This window comes from Solanum pennellii, chromosome 10 (assembly GCF_001406875.1).
Source record: "Solanum pennellii chromosome 10, SPENNV200".
Classification (NCBI taxonomy): domain Eukaryota; kingdom Viridiplantae; phylum Streptophyta; class Magnoliopsida; order Solanales; family Solanaceae; genus Solanum; species Solanum pennellii.
The window spans coordinates 43,930,769-43,939,898 of record NC_028646.1 but is presented as its reverse complement, the minus strand read 5'-3'; positions in this window follow the sequence as shown (position 1 = coordinate 43,939,898).

Sequence of the window (9,130 nt, the reverse complement as noted above, 5' to 3'; positions counted from 1 at the left end):
TATAAAATCCAATGGCAATACTAAGTCTCATTTCATCAAATCATAGAGACAAGAGTACTTGGGACACGACAAATACAATATAGTACTATTAGTCTATTAAGATACTACAATAAGATAAATAAAAGACTTTTATGCCCTCGAGTCAAATGAGGACATATTTCAACTTGCTTGAATGATCCTATAATCCAAGCTTAACTCCAAAAGCACCTTCACCTATGAATCACTTTAGAGATAGATAAAAGCATAGGTTTAGTACAAACACATGTACTAAGTATAGCATATTGCATAAAAATTATGAAAACATACAAGTAATGGAAATATGCCTTTTTTGATTTAATTATCACAATATAAGCATAAGAACAACAATTAACACCTTAGAAGCACATAATAAATCACTTATCAATTTATCACATTTTTACGAACACTTTACGGTGAATTAATTCAGTGTTGCAGTGAACTCCTCCAGCGTTACACTGAAGTCTACGAACTCCACATACAACACTTTCTAGCATGTAATTCACTCACTAAGAGTTATCGAAAGACTTACTTAAATCGTAAGACTCATTTAATTAAGACAAAGGGAGACCGCCCATACAACCTCTCTAGGTACACCTAAATGATCCTCAAGACCACCTATAATGAGATGAACACACACTTACAAGATACCACACATGAACATGAGATCCTCATACCAAAGGTGATTCTAAGTCTCACTTGAGTGAGTTGTGAAGCGACCACCCATACAATCCCTTACACACACATAAAATATACTATAAACTACCTAAGATAGAATCATTATCAATTAATACAAAAAAATATAGATACTATGACATTCTCCTTCAAAAGGCTATTAAAAGACTTACTTAAGTAACACAAGAAGATACTATCCATGATTGACCTTTTAAATATTACCTAAGAAATCCTTAAGACTACCTAAGGCTTAGATCATGGCTACATAATCAACCATCTTCCCTAACTAGAGTCATTCTTAAGACTTATCTAGGTAAGATACTAAGTATTTATCCATTTAACATACTTTCTCAACTTAATTCATTACATTCATTAGTTCATTTAAGACTCATTCATCACATAAGGACATTCAAGTAATGGTCTTGACAAGACCTAGGGACTCTAACTAACACCTTCAAATCCTATTATGCAATGTCTAGATAGCGTCCCATACCACTATCGAAACATCAGAGAACTTCTCTAACGCTAGTAGGTAACCCACATGATGAGTATAGGAAATTACTGACATAGACCATGATAGCTAGACATGGAATCCGGATTTCTAACCTACTCCAGTAAGGGTGTTCTACTTCCCAAGGGTGGAACTAAGACACATCCCACGTAGGCACATGGTTAATGAATATTAAGGGCTTTTATGCACTCTAGTCTCATTTTCAAGTACACCTAAATTGTACTCTGGTCTCCTTCTCAAGTAGAGCTACTTCCCATAACATATTCGCTCGGTGCTAGCCTTCGTTCTCATAGAGTAATTGACATTAAAGGTTCATAAAAAGGGGCTCAATATCTAGTTTATCACCCAATCACATTCACTCTAGGAAAGAGGTCCGCTAGGGCTACCTTACAATGGCGTCATAGGTAGCTCATTATGACTTTCATAAGGATGATATGATGTCGTTTCATTTAATCAACCTTAAGTCCACCATTCCTTTACATGAAGGATACCATTACGACTCTTCAACTTCAACATTCATTACCTTACCACTAGGTTTAAGGTTCCTCGTAACATCATCTAAAGTGTCACATATCATTCATTCATACATGACAAGGGTGAATTAATCCTACCTAGTCAACACATTTCGTATTCACATATCATTCATACATGTATCAATTAAGGAAAACAAGTCTACCAAAACAAGACACAATATTTTATACTTTATTACACATATATCATATCTTTCTTTTAATCACTTAGGAATGACCCTTATCGTCCTTATGTCATTTATGCAGTACCATATCATCATCAATATAACCTTTATAGACTCATATAGTCAAGTAGGAACAATCATGCATCAACTCTAAGACTACACACATGAAAACATAGTCATAGTCTAACATGATATCCTAGTATATATAGAAGGAACACATACTTTCATATTACTTCACATGTATATAGATGTGCTCATACTTTATATCAATCAACTACACAAGTTCTCATAATATTTCAAGTAGTGCCGACAAGGCCATTATCATCATAATACATAGAGTAACGCCGACAAGGCCACATCAATTGCAAGGAAAGCACATAACACTGCCACCATAAGTGGACCATACCAATAACAATATAATTCAAGTCTAATTAACATAAATAAAGATAATTAGGGAAGTTTACCACCACTCATTCCTCAATACTTCAATCCAATGCTAAATCATCCAATTCAATACAATTTTTATATCATTCAATAGCCCATAGAAAACTACACTAGAATTCATAAGCATTAAGTCCAAGTCACTTAACCCATAAAGTAGTCAAAAACTAGGGTTCATCAATTGCATGGGTTCATAGGTTAATTGAGTTGAAATAATCTAATTAACAGCAATTAAATAAATATACAATTCTTTACAACATTTAATGTAAGAACTCATGGATAGATCATGAAATTGGACAATTCATCTTTGAAAACTCTTTGAATGTTGGGCTCCTTGATGAATAGAGTTTCTAGGATCAAAAAACATACCTTAATGAAAATAATCCTCCAACTTGATTAAGAATATCCACTCAATTCTCCAATCCAATCCCTTCTTTGAGTTTTGGCTCCAATGGAGTTCTAGATAATTTTTAAGGGAATTTGGGTTTTTGATTTTGAAGAATGAAATCTTCTAAGTGTTAAAGGCTTATCAACACATTTAGAATACCAAAAAGATCCTAAAGTAAAGCCCTTTATCTTATTTGGATGTGGGGTGAATTTACCAATTCACCCCTATTTGAACAGTGACAACATGAAGGAGAGAGACCCAATCGATGACTTGACCATCGATGGGGCGTCAGTCCACAAATGGACCTTCATGTCCTCCGTTGATTGGTTTAAAGTACAGAAAATGGGATATTAGCTCCCTAGTCTATGTCCCTAACGAATTCCTCCACCTACGGGGCGACAACCAGGCCACTGGCCGTCGTTTACCATCTGTAGGTGGGACTGCCTTAAGCAGTTTTGGCCACCAACATGGGTCCTTCCTCAAGGACCCTTGGATGGTCCTTGGAGATTTTTGCCTGGACGTATACAACCCAAATATGTTTGTATACAAGTTTAGGACCTTTCACACGAATATCATCCAAAACGAACATGTAAAACTCAACGAAACATGCCAAGACACATAAGGTAGTTTCAAGGCAAACCTTTCGAATGTCATGAACGTTTGACCTCCAAACTTCACGAAATTTGACACACTGTCTATAAATACCATAATAACTTATTTAAGGACCTAATTAACTCATGGAACACATATATAGGCACATAATCACATTTGAGGCACATAGGTGACTTTGTCGTCGAACATCTTGGTCGTCCCTTTACATGTGACTTACAATGCACCTAAACTTTTAGACACTACCTCAATACAACATTATAGACCATTTTAGGACCTTATAAAATCAAGACAACCATTTTAGGTTCTAACTTCTCCTATGTTGTTTTCGAGGTATTACAATAGTATATCAAGTAAGTTCCGACAAAGTCATAATCATCATAACATATAAAGTAACGCTAACAAGGCCACATCATTAACATAGCGCCGCCACCATCAGTGGACCATAGAAATCACAATATAATTCAAGAGTTACATTACTTAAAATAAAGAGAATTAGGTTAGCTTACCACCAATCCATTCTCACCACTTCAATCCATAGCTAAATCATCCAATTCAATACCATAAAGCCCTTACCCATGGCCATGAACATCAATTAAATACAAACACTATAATACTAAATGAATCTATGTTACTTTAGTATATATTTATCAATATAAGACAACCTATACATTAATTGAATACAATTATTACATCATTCAATAGCCCATAGAAAACTACACTAGAATTCATAAGCATTAAGACAATATCAAGTCAATCATAAAGTAGCCAAAAACTAGGGTTCATATATTACATGGGTTCATAGGTTAATTGAGTTAAAATAGTCTAATTAACAACAATTAAATCAATATACAATTATTCAAAACCTTTAATGCCAGAACCCATGGATAGATCATAAAATTGGACAAGTTCATCTTTAGAAAACTTTAGAAAACTCTTCGAATTTTAGGCTCCTTGATAAAAAAAAAGAGCTTCAACAATTAAAAAAATCATATCTCAATGATGTTAATACACCAATTTTATCAAGAATAATCACTCAATTATCCAATCCAAGCTCTTCCTTGAGCTTTAGCTTCAATGGAGTTCTAGAGAATTTCTTAGAGATTTTGGGGTTTTGATTTGAAAGAATGAATTCATCTAGGTATTTAGGACTTATATAGATGTTTAAAATACCCATGTGTAACCTCCCAAACTCTTTTTTGTACGTGAGGTGAATTTACCAATTCACCCCTTGACTTACAGTGTACCTGCGCAGTTGAATGCCCTCATAGACGACAGCCCATCGACAGGTCGTTAGTCCACAAATGAACCGTCCTGGCTATCTATCGATTGGTTCAGGGACTAGACATTGGTATATTGATCTCCCTAGGATAATTCTTGACCAAATTCCACCAACGACGGGGCGTCGACTTGCCAACGAGCCATCATTTGGCTCAGTCGTTTGGGGCTGGTCAAGCACAGCCTCGGCTCAAGGAAAGGGTCCTTCCTCAAGGACCCTTGGATGGTCCTTGTGGACTTTTTCCCGGACATTTCCAACCTAAATATGTACGTAATACGATTTTAGTACCTGCCACATCAATTTCATACAAAACGAACACATAAAAATCTACGAAACATGCAAAGACACAAAAGGTCGTGTCAAGGCAAACCTTTCGAACGTCATGGATGTTCATGAACGTTTGACCTCCAAACTTCATGAAACTTGACACACTGCCTATAAAAACTATAATAACTCATATAAGGACCTCATTAACTCATGAAGAACCCACATATAGGCACATAAACACACATGAGGCACATAGGTGACTAGTCGTCGAACGTCTTAGTCGTCCCTTGACGTTTGACTTCCAATGCACCTAAATCTTTAGACACTGCCTCTACACCACATTATAAACCATTTTAGGACCTTATACCCTCACTAAAAACATTTTAGGATCTAGCTTCACCTAAGTCATTTTCAAGGTGTCTCATTCTCCCCTAGTTGGACAGTATTCGTCCTCGAATAACACTTGCCACTCTCCAAAAACATCCAAGATTAGACATTCAGCTAAAAACTCATAACCATACCACACAAAACCTTATACAATACAAACATAAAGAATAAACATCAATTTCACATAATTGATATACCGTGGTTTCACGATATAATTAATACTTTTTCCTTAAGTTTAGTGTGTCCGAGAGTCTTTTTGTGCTAGTTTTTATATGAGTTTCTCTTTGTTTTGCAGGAAATCTCTCCAAAGTTGAATGCGGACATTTTGAGCGAAGAATTGCAGAAGAGACCACCTACGGAGCTGATGACGGTTCGTCGTGCTTGTGACGGTCCGTAGGTGGCAGCGTAGAGAAGCTGCTGAAGGAAGATGGGGAAGTCTGACCAAGTGTGGGGTTACGTAGCTTATGATTGTCCGTCGTGGCTATGACGGTCCGTCCTGCAGGTTCGTCATGAAGTTCAGAGAAGTGATCTCAGTACCCAGATTCCAAGAGTTGAAGTGTTTTGAAATGAAGACCCTCGACGGACCGTTGTGCCTATGACGGTCCGTCATACTTGCCGTTGAGGGGAATGAAGGGAGCAGCAGAAGAAATTGCTAAGTATGGGACAATGGAGTCCATGACGGTCCATCGCGACCACGACGGTCCATCGCGAGGTCCGTCGACCCAGCCGCGTTTTGGCAGATTTCCAGCAATTAGAATCCTTGTTTAATTAGGTTTTTATTTTTTTTATAAATAGTTCAAAAAACCTCGTTTTTGAGGTTAGACTCTGCTAGATTAGACATCATATTATTAGACTCTGTGTATTAGTGTTTGATTGGGAGATTCTTACAAGTGATTTTTGGTGATTAATCAAGCAAACTTTCGGACTTTATTCTTTCTCATTGAAGTAAGTACATGAATTCTTATTTAATATATTTGAATATTGTGATTATGACTATGGGTAACTAAACTCCATAACTAGGGTTGTGGGAACCATAGGCAAATAATGAGATAAACCCTAACTAAAATAACAATTCTAGAATAGTGTCTTGCATGTATTAATAATTCTTTCGCTTAGAAGTCTTTTTAACGGATGATCAACGTTAGAACTCGCCTTAATGCTACTTGCCGGACCAAGGAGGTAGATAATAGGAAAAGAATTATTAACATAGATTTAGTGTATACTATCTAATAGGCTAGTATTGATTGGTACGAGGTAATAACTTAGTCAAATATCGAATACGATGCTTAATATGAGGTAAGGATAAGGGTTAGGATAGCAACACACGTAGCCGGACCAAGGTGCAGAGTGAGATTTTCTAGATGCCGGACCAAGGATTTAGAAATACATAACTTATCACTTTGCATGCAAGATACTAGGAAAGAATTGATATAGTTAGAGTTATCAATTTATGAACCTGTGGGGAAGACGTAAACCCTAGTTACATTGATTAATTGATTAAAACCCAACATTAAAAGCTGTTAAGTGTCTCTTTCAAGTTCGTTGTTTATTTTCATTTATTTGGAGATAGAACCCCCCTTTTTATATTTTTACTTTCCAAGGAAGTTATTGACCAAACGATAGTAATAATAGGTTAAGGTTAAGTCTTGACTATTTTCCTCGTGGGAACGATCCCAACCTCACTAGTTGGGTTATTTACTTGACACGACCGCTTTACTTCTTATTTGAGAAGTAAGTTTGAGCGTATCAAATTTTGGCGCCGCTACCGGGGAAAATAGCTTTTAGATTAATTTGAACTTATTACTATAGTTTAGTTGATATTTTCTTGATTTTACTTTGTTTTATTGATTTTGATTTCTTTTCAGAACTATCCTCCTTGTATGCCAAATACACGGAGAGGAAGAGAACCCTTTTTTCCCTACGATCACGAGCTAGAGTGTACACTGCTCTATATGACGAAAATTGGGAATAAATGATGAGGATCCAAACCAGAACATCCCAGATCCGGTGGATGTTCATGGTCAGATGTTACCCGACGCTCCGGGTGAACATCAACAGAGGGGACAAAATCCCGTTCCACGGCCCCAAGCATACTACAGAGGGTATGATAACATAGCAGACTCGGATGGGCCACTTGTCTTGCCCCCTCTACCCACAGGCCACACTTTTGTGGTAACTAGTAGCCTCATGCAAATGCTCACTGCCAGAGGTTTGTTTTCAGGGCTACCTTCTGAGGATCCACATGCCCATATAGCCAAGGTAAGGGCAGTGTGTAAAAGTTGTGTGGGGAGGCCTGATTTGGATCTAGATGTAATAGGTCTCAGAGTGTTTCCTCTCTCACTGACAGTAGAGGCTGCTATGTGGTTCACTGAGCTCCCATACAACTCCATCTTCACTTGGAACCAACTAAGGGATGTCTATTTAGCACGCTACTATCCGGTCTCCAAGAAATTAAACCATAAAGACAGGTTGAACAACTTTGTGGCACTATCAGGAGAGTCAGTTAGTAGTTCTTGGGATAGATTCACCTCATTCTTGAGAAGTGTTCCAAATCACCGTATAGATGATGAGTCACTGAAGGAATACTTCTATCGGGGACAGGATGATAACAATAAAGCGGTGTTGGACACTATAGCAGGTGGATCTTATGGAGAATGCCCTTCTGCTGAGATTGGAGAAAATCTCCTGAAACAACAAAGCTTGGAGTACTAGGAAGTCCGATACAGGGAGAAACACCTTCGCAGTGTAGTCCACTCACAACCCAGCCACAGATGATATTCGTGTAGAAAAATGGCTCAGATGAGAACTGAGCTTGGGTTGGTACTAAAACATGTCACTGGGGGTGCAGAAAAGATAAATGCAGTCAACTACTTGTCTAAACCACCGCCTCCAAACGATGAGTGTTATTATGGGGAGGATTCCTATGCTATAAATGAACAGATGGGGGGTTTCCGACCAAGTGCCCAAGGCTCTAATCAGGAGAATTGGCGCCNTTTAGAGGATAACATTGCAAAAGATGCTGAAGTGCCTAAAAAGGTAACTCCTATGCCTAAGCCACCACCCCCATTTCCTCAAAGATTAGTGAAAAAGACCGGGGATGGCAAATACCGGCGTTTTATTACAATGTTGAAGCAACTTTCTATCAATGTCCCTTTGGTAGAAGCTTTAGAACAAATGCCCGGTTACGCCAAGTTTATGAAAGATCTGGTCACAAAGAAAAGATCGGTTACTTTTGAGGATGATGATAGAATGCAGCATTGTAGTGCTATTGCTACAAGATCTCTGGTCCAAAAGAAAGAAGATCCGGGTGCGTTCACTATTCCTTGTACAATTGGGCTATTACATTTTGCGAAAGCATTATGTGATCTGGGGGCAAGCATAAATCTCATGCCCCTCTCGATTTACAAGAAGTTGGGTTTGGGTGACCCAAAGCCCACTGCGATGCGGCTACTGATGGATGATCGAACAGTAAAACGGCCCATAGGGATACTTCAGGATGTGCTAGTAAAAGTGGAGTCATTCATCTTTCCGGCTGATTTTGTTATTCTTGATTGTGAGGTTGATTTTGAAGTGCCTATTATCCTTGGGAGGCCATTCCTAGCTACGGGAAGAGCCTTAGTAGACATGGAAAAGGGGCAGATGAAATTTCGGTTGAACAATGAGGAAGTGACCTTTAATATTTGTAGGTCCATGAGGCAGAGTGGTGAGTTCCAATCGGTATCTGCTATATCCTACAACATGGGTGAGACATCTGAGACACAAATGGAAGAATGTCTAGGTGTCGAAGCATTAGCGGCAATGATAATGAACTTTGATAGCAATTGCATTGAAGAGTATGAGTCATTAGTTGCGGCTCTTGACCGA